At 40.1% G+C, this 14,521-nt stretch overlaps 1 protein-coding gene across 1 annotated transcript in view; it reads left to right on the plus strand.

The window, feature by feature from the left end:
• Positions 1 to 14,521, plus strand: part of PCDH15 (protocadherin related 15) — a 1,384,495-nt gene that overhangs the window by 111,795 nt on the left and 1,258,179 nt on the right. The window lies entirely within an intron of this gene.

Consider the following 14,521-nt stretch of genomic DNA (forward strand, 5'->3'; position numbering starts at 1 on the left):
TAACTTAGGTGTAGCCGCCGCCAGCCCAAGAAGTATTAAGACCAGCGTCTAAAATGTGATCTTAATAAATAACTCCCTATAAATTCACAGTCCTGAATATCCCCAACTTAGGGATGCCCATGACATAACTGCAACTAGTGGTTGAGCATACACTTCAATACCAAAAGAGGACCTAGCATTGCTTTTGACTTGCCTATATCAGTAAATACCTGGAATATTATAAATAAAGTGATAAGTGGATAATACTATTCTACATGTAATTTCGGTGTGTCCCCACACAGTCTGACACTGAGGTGTCAGGTGCCTCAGCCTTGGAAGCCACAGAAGCCTGCTTTGGAGGGTTTTGCCCTAGCAGCGCCTCTACATGTTCCCCATCTTTTTATCTGCATTACCTAAGTCACCAGAATCATCCGGATGGGGAAAGCATGCAGCAGCCGACACAACTCCTTTCTAGTGCTACAGGATATTGTGCCCCAACAGCATTATCTAAGCGGCTCTCTACACTAGGGCAAACCTTGTAACTACGATCCTACACACTCTGCTCTTCTTCTTTTAATTTGATATGAGCACAGTTTTGATAAAAATTGTGTCGGGACCATTTGCCTGCGACAAGGTGGCTTTCAACAGATGGGACCTCCAGTAGCAGACTAGTCTCTCCTCAGCTTCTGACCTACAATATTCCTGGCAATGTAGAATCCAGCTGTATTATGCTCTGATCAGAAGCCCTGGCCAGGTGTACAGGGAGTGCATTGTCCAAAAGGGGGAAGCCACTGCCCTCAATGTACAATGCACAAAATAAAATAATATCAGCACCTCCAAATAATGTGGAAAAAAAGGGTGCACGCTACCATGGCTGAAATCTAAAAGCAAATATAGACTACAAGTAGCAGCACACCACCTTTCATTGCACATGGTATTGTGCTGCTACTAGTGGTCCTTGTTTTCTTTTACATTGCAGCCATGATATTTCCATTATTAACATGCAGTTGTCAGTTTCTATGTCAGCATAAAATAAATGAGGGAATGACCATCCATTGTTTGTTGCGTTTGTTTACACCGGACAATGATTGTTAATGATCGTTCGTGTAATTCTAGTCTTGTGCAAAAGGGAACTTAAAGGGGTTTTGCATGCAATATATATTAATAACGTAATCTCAATATAATGCTAGAAAATTTAGACTAGCACATCCAAAGTCGCAGGTGCACATCCATAAAGCTAGCATGGAAACAGCAAACAGAATATGGCAGCACAGTGTTATACAGGCAAACAAAGGATTAGGGATTATTCTTGATTAAAGTGGATTAAAGTGTTACTATACTTACTATTTGAAATGAGTGAATTGTCCAAAAATTAGCTACTTCGCCAAACTTTGCAAGTGCATTTCTTTGTAAGTAGTAGGTGTAATGGCAGAGAGCGGCCCCATCTTTGTACCCCTTAGATGCCACATTCATAGCTGATCGCAGCATCTGATCTAAATAACCGAGTGTGAAATTTTAAAAAAAATATATAAAAAATTCTAACTTACCTCATCCATTCGCTCAATATGGGCCAGCTGCTTTAAGATCTTGCACAAAAACTTACGTAATGGCTATTGATGGACGAACATCGCATTTGCGGCAGGCCCATTCACTTTAATGGGAGGCGAACCTGAAAAACCTTCAGGTCATATATGCAGCCACCAAATACTAGAAGTGCATTAATAGTGCCACAACATGGACAGTGACATACCAGACGGGGATCAATGGCAAACATTCCCACAAAAAAATATATATTTTAATCACAAACCATTTTTATGCATCTTAAAAGAAAATTCTCAAAAATGTGCCCTGCTGGAGGCTAGAAAAGTACATGCCCCAAAAATTAGGCATTCACCTAACATAAAAGAACATGTGATTATGTGGCTGGAGATACATTAGGCGGTCACTGAATAACAATTTTACTATAGGCCAGTGGAGTATAGGACCTAAAAATAAGGCATTCACCTGACAGTAAAGAACAAGTGATTATGTGGCTGGAGGTATATTAGACGGTCACTGGATAATAATTTTATTGTAGGCCAGTATAGGCCCCAAAAATTAGGAATGTACCTAACAGAAAAGAACAGCTGATTATTTGGCTGGAGGTACATTAGGCGGTCTCTGAATAACCATTTTACTGTAGGCCAGTGGAGTACAGGCCCCAAAAATTTGGCATTCATCTGACAGAAAAGAACAAGTGATTATATGGCTAGAGGTATGTTAGACGGTCACTGGATAACAATTTTACTATAGGCCAGTACAGGCCTCAAAAATTAGGCATTCACAAGACAGAAAAGAACAAGTGATTATGTGGCTGGAGGTACATTAGACGGTCACTGGATAACAATTTTACTATAGACCAGTACAGACCCCAAAAATTAGGCATACACCTGACAGAAAAGAACAAGTGATTATGTGGCTGGAGGTATATTTGACGGTCACTGGATAACTATATTACTGTAGGCCAGTAGAGGCCCAAAAAATTAGAAATTCACCTGACAGAAAAGGACAAGTGATTATGTGGCTAGAGGTAAATTAGGTGGTCACTGAATATAAATTTTACAGTACAGGCCCCAAAAATTAGGCATTCACCTGACAGAAAAGAACAAGTGATTATGTGGCTGGAGGTATATTTGACAGTCACTGGATAACAATTTTACTGTAGGCCAGTATAGGCCCCAAAAATTATGCATTCACCTAACAGAAAAGGACAAGTTATTATGTAGCTGTCACAAATCAGACATCTGACGGGCAGGTAGTGTCACCGCTGAACATCAGCAAGGTGAGCCATGGCCGTGTAAGTTCTTCTAAAATGGGCAGATATTTTCCTGGCCTGCCGCAAAATGCCCTGGACCACGGGGTATTTGGCAATGAATCACTGCACGACTAAGTTCTGGACGTGTGCTATGCAAGGCATGTGTGTCATTTTGCCGTGTTACAGCGCGCTCAGCAGATTGGCACCGTTGTCGCACACCACTTTGACCGGGGTTAGCCACTGATTGGCCTGTGAACGCAGAGCTGAAAGTAGTGCAGTACCGGTGTGGCTCTTGGCTTCCAGGACCCTATAGCCGCAGCACAGCATGGCAACGTCTCACCTGGCATGTCAAATTGGTTCTGGGGAGCTTGGGGGGTGCAGCGGAAGAGGTGGTATCAGTGGAAAAGGTGGAGTCAGCCGAGAAGGAGACAGAGGGTGGAGTAGGAGGAGAGGAAGAGGCAGGCCTGCATGCAATCCATGGCAGTAACACCAAATCTACACGGGTGCCATGGGTTACATGCTTGATGGCCGTCAGAAGGTTCACCCAATGGGCAGTAAAAGTTAAGTACCTTCCCTGCCCATGTTTGCTAGACCACATGTCTGTGGTCAGATGTATCTTGGCACCGAAACTGTGTGAGAGAGATAATTCACTTGCCGCTGAACGTGGCCATATAGCTCTGGGATGCCATTTTGGGAGAAATATTTCCTCCCAGGGACTTTCTATTGTGGTTTGCTAAAGGCCACAAATTTTTTAAAGGCCTCCGTGTCCACCAGTTTATAGTTCCCACAAGCCAGCGTTCAGCCATTGGGCAAAATGGTTATCCGGCGTCATCATCTTTTTATGCTCGAACATTTGGGCCAGATGAATGCGACAACGGCATGGTGGAAGGAGAAGTGGAGGACAAATGGGAAGAGAGAGGAGAAGGAGAAGAGGCAGGATGTGGAGAGCCAGGAGTGTGGCTTTGTAGGTTCTGACAGTGTTGCTCCCACTGGGCTCAGTGATAGGAGGCCAGGTGCCTTCTTAAGGCGGTCGTCCCTAGATGAGTGTTGGGCTTACCGCGACTTATGAGTTGACAGCACAGGAGGCAGATAGCAACACTATTATCAGCAGCTGAAACGTTAAAAAAAGCCTACACTGGGGAGCCAAGTACCGGCGTCCTGGAAGGGCAAGAAGTGACCGTGCATGGTGGATGGCTCGCTCCAGATACATTTGCAGTCTGCTTTTTGTCTCCTGTGCACTGCAAATTCTGCCTGCTTCTACTCTTTCTCCTCCCTATCTGCTGCTCAAATCTCTCCCTCATAACTCCCCTCCTCTTCCTCTCTTGTGGGCACCCACATTACATCCATTGACACGTCATCACCGTCATCTTCACCACCACTGACATTAGAGATCTCAGAGTAGGCAGCAACAGCGGGGACCATCCTCCTTGGGCTAATCTGGGTACTGTTGTCAGACCGCTGAGTGACGGCCATTGCTACCTCCTCTTCCTCATCCGATGCCAAGAATGGCTGCACATTGGTAAGGTCTGGGAATGGATGGGAAAATAATTCCTCTGACTCGAGTGGAGGGGCTATGGTGGTGGTGTCTTTGGGCGTGCACACAGCAGAGAGTGAGGAGGGTGAAGATACAGAGGATGAGGAGGGTGCAGAAGCGGAAGGCTGAGTGAGCCACTCAACCAACTCTGATGTGTCTTTTGATGCAATTGCACGCACCTTCTCCAACTTCCCACTTAATCTCAGGCCTGGTGCACCTGCCCTGCCTAAGGCCGCTGCGGAACGGTCTGCCTCTTCCTTTGCCTGTCATTTTCAAATTACCCTGTCCCTAGAGAAAAGCAGTATCTGTGGAGGCAGGTATATTGCAGGCCTCAATCTGTATTTGGTAGAAGCAAGTATATCAAACACCCTAATCAATATTTTGTGGAAGCAGGTGTATCACAGTCCTCAATCAGTATTTTGTGGAAGCAGGTGTATCACACCCCTCAATTAGTATTTAGTGGAAGCTGGTATATCAAACCCCATAATCAGTATTTTGTGAAAGCAGGTGTATTGCAGGCCTCAATCAATATTTGGTGGAAGCAGTGATATCAATCCCCTTAATCAGTATTTTGTGGAAGCAGGTGTACTGTAGGCCTCAATAAGTATTTGGTGGAAGCTGGTATATCAAACTCCTTAATCAGTATTTTGTGGAAGCAGGTGTATCACAGGCCTCAATCAATATTTAATGGAAGCAGGTATATCAAATCCATTATTCGGTATTTTGTGGAAGCAGGTATATCAAACCTCTTAAACAGTATTTTGTGGAAGCAGGAGTATCGCAGGCCTTAATCAATATTTGGTGGAAGCAGGTATATCAATCCCCTTAATCAGTATTTTGTGGAAGCACGTATGTCAATCCCCTTAATCAGTATTTTGTGGAAACAGGTGTATCGCAGGCCTCAATCAGTATTTTGTTGAATCAGGTATATATTGCACCCCTCAATCACTATGTTGTGGAAGCAGGTACAGTTGCAAGAAAAAGTATGTGAACCCTTTGGAATGATATGGATTTCTGCACAAATTGGTCATAAAATGTGATCTGATCTTCATGTAAGTCACAACAACAGACAATCACAGTCTGCTTAAACAAATCACACACAAAGATCTCAATGTTGCCATGTTTTTATTGAACACACCATGTAAACATTCACAGTGTAGGTGGAAAAAGTATGTGAACCCCTAGACTAATGACATCTCCAAAAGTTAATTGAAGTGAGGTGTTAGCCAACTGGAGTCCAATCAATGAGATGATATTGGAGATGTTGGTTACAGCTGCCCTGCCGTATAAAAAACACACACCAGTTCGGGGTTTGCTTTTCACAAGAAGCATTACCTGATGTGACTGATGCCTCACACAAATGAGCTCTCAGAATACCTAAGACTAAGAATTGGTGACTTGCATAAAGCTGGAAAGGGTTATTAAAGTATCTCCAAAAGCCTTACTGTTCATCAATCTATGGTAAGACAAATTGTCTATAAATGGAGAAAGTTCAGCACTGCTGATACTCTCCCTAGGAGTAGCTGTCCTGTAAATATGACTGCAAGAGCACATGGCAGACTGCTCAATGAGGGAAAGAAGAATCCTGGAGTGTCAGCTAAATACTTTAAAAAGTCTCTGGCATATGCTAACATCCCACTAAACAAGAATGGCTTTCATGGGAGGATACCACAGAGGAAGCCACTGCTCTAAAAAAAAAAAAAAAAAACAACACATTGCTGCATGTTTATAGTTTGCACAAGAGCACCTGGATGTTCCACAGCAGTACTGGCAAAATATTCTGTGGACAGATGAAACCAAAGTTGAGTTGTTTGGCAGAAACACGGAACAGTATGTGTGGAGAAAAAGAGGCATAGCACACCAACATCAAAACCTCATCCCAACTTTGAAGTATGGTGGTGGGGGCATCATGGTTTGGGGCTGCTGTGTCAGGGCCTGGACAGATTGCTATCATCTAATGAAAAATGAATTCCCAAGTTTATCAAGACATTTTGCAGGAGAACTTAAGGCCATCTGTCCACTAGCTGAAGCTCAACAGAAGATGGGTGTTGCAACAGGACAGCAACCCAAAGCATAGAAGTAAATCAACAACAGAATGGTTTAAACTAAAGAAAATACGCCTTCTGGAGTGACGCAGTCAGGCGTCCTGACCTCAACCCGATTGAGATGCTGTGGCATGACCTCAGGAAACCGATTCACACCAGACATCCCAAGAATATTGATGAACTGAAACAGTTCTGTAAAGAGGAATGGTCAAGAATTACTCCCTGACCGTTGTGCACGTCTGATCTGCAACTACAGGAAACATTTGGTTGAAGTTATTGCTGCAAAAGGAGGTTCAACCAGTTATTAATTCCAAGGGTTCACATACTTTTTCCACCTGCACTGTAAATGTTAACATGGTGTGTTCAATAAAAACATGTTATCATTTAATTCTTTCTGTTATTAGTTTTAGTAGACTTTGATTGTCTATTGTTGTGACTTAGGTGAAGATCAGATCACATTTTATGACCAATTTGTGCAGAAATCCATATCATTCCAAAGGGTTCACATAATTTTTCTTGCAACGGTATATAGAACCCCTTAATCAATATTTGGTGGAAGCAGGTATATAAATCCCCTAATCAGTGTTTTGTGGAATCAGGTACATAAAACCACTTAATCAATATTTGGTGGAAGCAAGTATATTGCACCCCTCAATCTGTATTGTAGCAGAACCGCACACAAATGCTGCAGAATATAAATTTTCTATGTTAGAAAGTATTCTATAGGTATATCACACCAGTTGCAATTAGTTATTCCAATAGCGTTTGTCCCTCTATATAGCCGCGGTATCGCAGCAGAACCGCACACCACTGCTGCACAATACAAATGCACTTTAAATATACTTTCTATTTTAGTAAGTAGATTATAAGTATGTCACTCCCCTCAGTTTATCAGATCTATCGATAGCACACCTATACCAGTCCTTAAAGGGATCATTTACTGTCCCTAACAGTCTGTCCCTGCTCCACAAAGCAACCTCTCCCTACATTGGCAAAACACAGAATGTAAAATTGCTGTCAGATTGGGTTCTGTTATAGGGTGGGGGTGTGTCCATGTGCTGAAACTTCTCAATTGGCTGTCCTGTCCCACATGATGTGTGTGTCATGGGTCAAAGTTTGGCACAATGAAAAAGAATATGGCGCCAGCAGACATCGCCATATGTTTGCATGCTCGGCGAATTGCGAACGCACAAAGTTCGCCATGAAACGACCGCCGGGCAAACCTGCAAAGCCATCTCTAGTAATGACATTATACGTCACTGTGCACGGGATTTCATGCGAGATCTTCCAGCAAGATTGCGGTGGCTGGACCCTCTTGAGCAAATGTATGTGGTAAGTATGATTTCTTTTGTTTATTACACTATTTTAGGTTAAATAAATTTGCTACCACGAAGCATGAGGAAATTCAGCTTTGCAGCAAATAGAATTTGTTCTGAACTTTGAATCAAAGTCCATTTTGTGAACTTCAATTCACTCAATACTACTTGCTACTTTACATGGAAAAATGACAGTTCTTCTTCGCACATTTTTGATTAAATGTGTGTTTGGTCCACCTACCAACGTCAAAGTGGCTTCTGCAGATGGGTACTGATCAAAAATGTGTGCAAAGAGCTTCTATTTTTCAGATTTAGTAGGTATAGTACCACGTTAATCTAGAATAATCCCTAATCTCTAGTTCTATTTTATTTGCTGTTTAACCTTAAAATAAGTCATCAATATCTGATCGGTGGGTGTCCGACAACCATGAACCCCGACCGATCACTTGTTTAAAGCGGAGGTGACTTTCCATGAAAGCACTACTTCCTACTCATTACACTGCCCATCGTCTTGGAAGTCTTTGTAGCTCAGTGTAACTACCAGTGCTCTCTGCATTCACTTGAATGGACTGAATTATATTGTTCCCCCGCTGCAAGGAAGATGAGGCACAGTGTAATCAAGAGGAAGTAGCACTCCCAGTGAGCACCGCCGACTCTTCAAAAAGCTGATCGGAGGGGTGCCGGGTGTCAATCCCCCCTCACCGATCTGATATAGATGACCTATACTGAGTATAGGTCATCAATATATATGTCCTGCACAAACCCTTTAACATCCTAACTGCACATGGAGGGTATACTACAAAACATAGCGTTTGTACTTTTACCTTTTACATTACTTTCCTTCTCCTTTTTCATACTGTAACTGTTTGGTCTATAATTTTCCTTATGTTTTTTCTTCTATTCTTTCTGCATTTTGTAAAATATATTGTATTTTGCACTTGTTTCCTATAAAAAAAGTATGTATCAGTTCTCAAAAGAGAGCTGTAGCTGTAAATATTTTTCCATTGCTGATATTTCACAGATACCGTGTATAACGGCTAAATGGAAGTGAAGCTTTATAATATTTCTGCTGCTTCTGCTCTTTGAAATGTACAATAGCTGAGTTACTGACTACACAGAGCATTTGAAAGGCTTTTTGGCTCTAAACCCATTTTTATTTTTTTTCCTACAAGATGTGTCTATTTGTTCCTCAACATGATCTCTCTAATGGTTTCTAAAGTTGACAGAGAACAATGGTATTAATCCTTGTCAATGATCATTGAACTGTTCACACAGTGTACGATCACATAAATCATTTCCTCATGAATGTACGCCTTGTCTAATATACTCGCCTTCTTAACTGCTCTATTGGTAGACTCGTACAACTACACCACTACAGTGCCATGACAATAGAGCCCTGCCAGGCAAGCCATTAAATCAGTAAATGCGTTTCAGTCCAACCATACAGATTCCGTAAAGTTTATTATTATATTCACTTCTTTTTTTAGCTTATTTGTCTAAATGCTTGTTTTTCCACTTTTAAAGCAAACCAATGGCTCTTGCAAGGATCTTTTGGTATTTTTATGCAGCCAGTCCAATTGAATGATTCATATGGTTGAAAACATTTCTGGCCTCATGTACACGCCAGTGGTTTTGGTCCGCGTCCGATTTACATTTTTTGCGGATCGCACGCTAACCCGGTCATTTCTGTGGAACAGCACACAGATGTCATTCTTATGCATCTGTAAAGCCATTAGAAAATGTCCTTTTTCTTTTAATAAGCAATTCTTGTAGAAAAATGTGGCAGTTTGGAGACCACAAAAATGCATATGGTCTTGTGCATGAGGCCTTAAAAAGACTTTTCAACTTTTCATTGCTACACAATGTTATAATATTCATTCTGCATTTGTGAGATAAAAGTAGATGTTTGTGTTTGAACTTATTATTATTACGTTTTACATCAATGATAATGGCTGAATGAAAAAGGGGAATAACTTTTCAATCTCTTAGTGATGCACAGAGAAGATAGGAGTGCTCATAGCAATGGTCAAACTTGGTCCTTTCAAATGGTTCTGATCTCTTGTGTTTGTTTTGTACTTCCTCAGAAAAGCGATTTGAAGGGGTTGTCCTGGTTCAGAGCTGAACCTGGACATACCCATATTTTCAACCAGGCAGCCCCACTAAGATAAGTTGCACAGGGCAAAGGCATTTTCACGAGATCTGGTGACGTACCAGGCTCTAAATAGGGCTGCCAGGCAGAGGCTTCTGCCCAGCAGTGAGTCTGGTAATGTCACTGGCACTGATGGGCGTGCTTTAACATTGCCCTAGCCTGTAAAATGGCTAGAAAAGTGCTAAAGCCCACCCATTAGAGATGGTGACATCACCAGGATTACTTCTAGGTGGAAGCCTCCACCTAGCAGGGTGTTAGTTGTAAATAAAATAGCCCTTGCCCTGCGCTATACACCTGGGTGAAATTCTGAGTATGTCCGGGTTCAACTCTAAACCTGGACAACCCCTTAAACAGGTGTTTACTTGTAGGCATGCAGGCTCTATATAAGGTGATTTGTGGAGTTCTGTAAGATTCTACTGTTTGTTTCTGTGAGGAGAGTAGCAAGGTTTTTGGTTTCATCCATGGGATGATGTATTATGGAGCTATATGAGACTGCAACATTGCATAATGTAGAGTAGTGATGAGCAACATGTGCAATATTCGCCATAAATTCATGAATAAAAAAAAAATTGGTAATGTAATATGCACATATTGCACACTCAATCTCATTACCTATAACAAACACTCACACAAAGGCTATATGCCAAAAGCCAGGGATGTGCAAGCCAACAACCTATCTATTTTATTTTTTTAATTTATTTATTTAATTTTTTCCTTTATAACATAGATTTAAAAACAGTCAGAAATTTTTTGTGGTCATCTCGGTAAACGTCACCACTGGCCGCTCCCATCCCTCTCTCCTCCCCGAACGGCGGCAGCACTCATCCAGCACCTATCACGTATTCCTCGTATCTCTCCATCTTCACCAGGAGGTTTTTCCATTCCCTAATACTGGGTGCATTCTTTGCTCCCCACTCTCTCGCAATGATCACTTTTGCTGCCATAAGACCTCTTATTCATATCCTATTTTTCCCTTTTTCCCTAATCAATGGTGGAAAACACCCTAAAACAGTCACTTCTCGTTTAAATGGGAGGGATATTAGGGATTCTGCACTTAAAAATCTAAGACCTCTCGCCAATAAGATTGCATACTTGAACAGCTCCATATCATATGGATATAGTTAGCGGGCTCTTCTCTGCATTTTATTATTATTATTATTATTTATTATTATTAAAGCGCCATTCATTCCATAGTGCTGTACATATGATAAGGGATGCACATACATAATACAGACAATTGCACTAATCATAAACAAGATGAGTTACAAACTGGTACAGAAGGAGAGAGGGCCCTGCCTGTGAGGGCTTACAATCTACATGGTATGGGAGAAGGACACAGTAGGAGCGGGTTAAGTTGGTCATGGCAGTATATTTCCAGCATTTTGGGTCCCGTTCTTTATAGATCTTACTCAACAATATTGGAGTTAAGTATATTCTGTGAATTATATTAAAATAAATAATCCTGACATTGCTAGATATCGTTGTTTTTAAATATTTTTATATATGTTGCCCCATTCGATTGTATTAGATCCAATGTCCTTTACCCATTTTTTTTTCACTATAAAATTTTATTATTTTCCCCCATTCCCTACCTTATTATCCTATACACTTGAGAGATAGTCACGCTTGTCGTAATGTGTTTGTGACAAAAATCTATAAATTTGTGTTTTGTTGTAGTGAAATACTCCCTATTTTGTGTAACTGCAAATGTGTGTTTTAATTGGTGATAGCGATATTGACACATTAAATCTATGTTAATTCCAGGGCATAGTTCTCTTAGTGGTTTTATTGTCACATTCTTCGCTAATTGTGATGCATATATAATATCGTGTTTTCCCCAATATTTATAATCCGTAATTAATTGAAATTCTACAATGTTACTATTACACCACAAAGGTGTAAAATTTGAAGTGTTCGAAATTCCAATAATTTTTTTTTTTTATCTTCCCCCAAGAAAGATCCACCATTTGACATATTGGGAATTTTTTATTTTTAATAATTCCTGTCTCCAATATGCTAAATATTCCATATTTTGGACCATTAAAACCCAATTCCAGAAATTATTTTATGTTATTTCCCACTGACTGTATCTACTGGACAACCTATCTATGACACAGGTACAGTCAGCATACCTTACAATGGCATCCTTGTGCACTATGAGACATTTAAAACCAGCTCTCATCTGACTGAAAGACAATTCACTTCAAAGTTACTTGACTTTTCTAGGATTACTTGGGGGAGCTGTGCACCTAGATCATTATCATTAGGGTGACAAAAATCTTAATTATTTTTTGGGATGCCAGCTAACTATTCACTTATAAGGGCTGTATAAACAATTTTGGCTTTCTAATTGGCCTACAATTTATATTCAATAATCTGTCAACACTGTTTTGTCATATAAACTCATTTACATAAACATGGGCATATGGGAAAGACATGCAAATTAGCAGAATATGCCTTGTTTTTCAGCTGAAACACTATTTGCATGTTTTTCCCATATGCAATGTTTATGCAAATGAGTTTACATGACAAAACAGTATAGAAAGGTTATTGAATATAAATGTTAGGACAATTATAAAACTGAAAAATTTTATGCAGCCTTGCTAAGCAGTGAGAGAAGAGTTAGGCTACTTTCACACTCGCGGATCATGGACGGATTTGTTTATATAATACAACCGTCTGCGTCACTTCTGAACTGATCCGTTTGTATTATCTTTAACATAGCCAAGACGGATCCGTTTTGAACAACATTAAAAGTCAATGGAGGATGGATCCGCTTTCGATTGTGTCAGATTGTGTCAGTGAAATCAAATCTGTCCACATTGATTTACATTGTGTGCCAGGACTGATCCGTTTGGCTCAGTTTTGTCAGTTTCGTCAGCGTTTTAGTGTCCGTCTCCAAAGTGGAATGGAGACTGAATGATGCAAATTGATGCATTCTGAGCGGATCCTTTTCCATTCAGAATGCATTAGAATGCAAACTGATCAGTTTTGGACCGCTTGTGAGAGACCTGAACGGATCTTACAAATGGAAGACCAAAACGTGAAAAAAAGTGTGAAAGTAGACTAACCTGGCATCAAATTATTATTTGGTCACCCAAAATAATGATAATGATCTAGGTGTGCAGGTCCCCCAAGCCATCCAACAAAAATCAACCAACTTTAAGGCTTACTGGCTCTCAGTCAGATGAGAGCTGGTTTGGAATGTCTCAGATGGGATTAAACGTTTAGAAATGATATAACTTGATAAAAAAAGTATGCAATAAAGTGTGATGATGATGATGGGATGGAACGTTTATGAGTGATAGATTTTAAATATTCCTATCTGAGGGGGGGGGGGGGAAAGCTGGTCTTGTATGTCTCATGGCACACAAGGCTGCCATTGTAAGGTATGCTGACTGTACCTGTCAGGATAGGTTGTTGGCTTGTACATACCTGGCTTTTGGCATACAGCCTTTGGCTACATTCACACGTCAGTATTTTCCTATATCCCGATTTTCGGTCCGTTTTTTGCGGATCCGTTGTTCCTGAAAATGTTTCCATATGTCATCAAAAAACGGAAACATGTATAAAGTTCAATAATCAAATAAAGTTGTTTGGATTTCTTTGAAAAAAAAAATAAAAAAAAATAAAATAAAAAATTTGTTATGTGTTTCCAGGAACGGATTCCGCATAAAACGGATAACATACGGAATGACATCCGAATGTCTTCCGTTTTTTGCGGATCCATTGACTTTGTATTGTACCAGGATCCGAATTTTGCGGACAAGAATAGGACATGTTTTATATTTAAACGGACATGCGGAACGGAACAACGGAAACGGACAGCACACATTGTGCTGTCCGATTTTTTCCAGGACCCATTGAAAATGACTGGGTCCAGATCTGGTCCTGATCTGTTCCACAAAAAACGGAACAGATCAGGAAAGAAAAAACGGACGTGTGAATGGACCCTTTGTGTGATTGTCTGTTAAATTTGGTCTACTGTATGTTATAGGTAATGATTTATTTTCAAAATAATATAGCATCTATAAAAATAAATTATTAATGATAGGTAGGAAAATACTTAAAATAAAAGTTTATAAATGATAGGTAAAATAATAACTATTGAAAAAAGATATGAATGATAGATAGCATAATAAGAATAAAGAGAAGCTATGTACAATAAGTGAAACAAGGTTATAGGTATATCTAGTGATTAAAAAAATCTTGAATATTTGCCATTACAAAGATATAGCACTATATTCTAGATCTTTGCAAATTCTCGAAGTGCCTATATTAACGAGAAAAATTTGCGATTAGAATATTTGCGCTCAACACAAATGTAGAGCACCATGCAGCAGTACATAAAGTACATCCAGGTTAAATCATTCCTACAGATGGACAGAATTTCTAACTATTGAAAGAAGTGGACAACTCAAGAAGTTTTCTTTACTAGTGATAATTGCTGATTTGTTTTCTTAACTTTTAAGGTGATTTACTGTTTTACTGTAATCTAGATTTTAATGTGTGCTTTACCTTCTGTTCGGAATGTTTTTGGTATGCAAAGGGACTGCTTTTTATGCATACATGCTACTTATGGTGTTTATTTGCATTATGTACGGTTGTATAATTTATACTCGACTGATGTATTATTTATAGTTGGTGGGCTAGACCTTTGCATAATGTTTGGAATAGCAGGCTTACATACAGTATTAATCCTAC

This window comes from Bufo gargarizans, chromosome 6 (genome assembly GCF_014858855.1).
Source record: "Bufo gargarizans isolate SCDJY-AF-19 chromosome 6, ASM1485885v1, whole genome shotgun sequence".
NCBI lineage: Eukaryota > Metazoa > Chordata > Amphibia > Anura > Bufonidae > Bufo > Bufo gargarizans.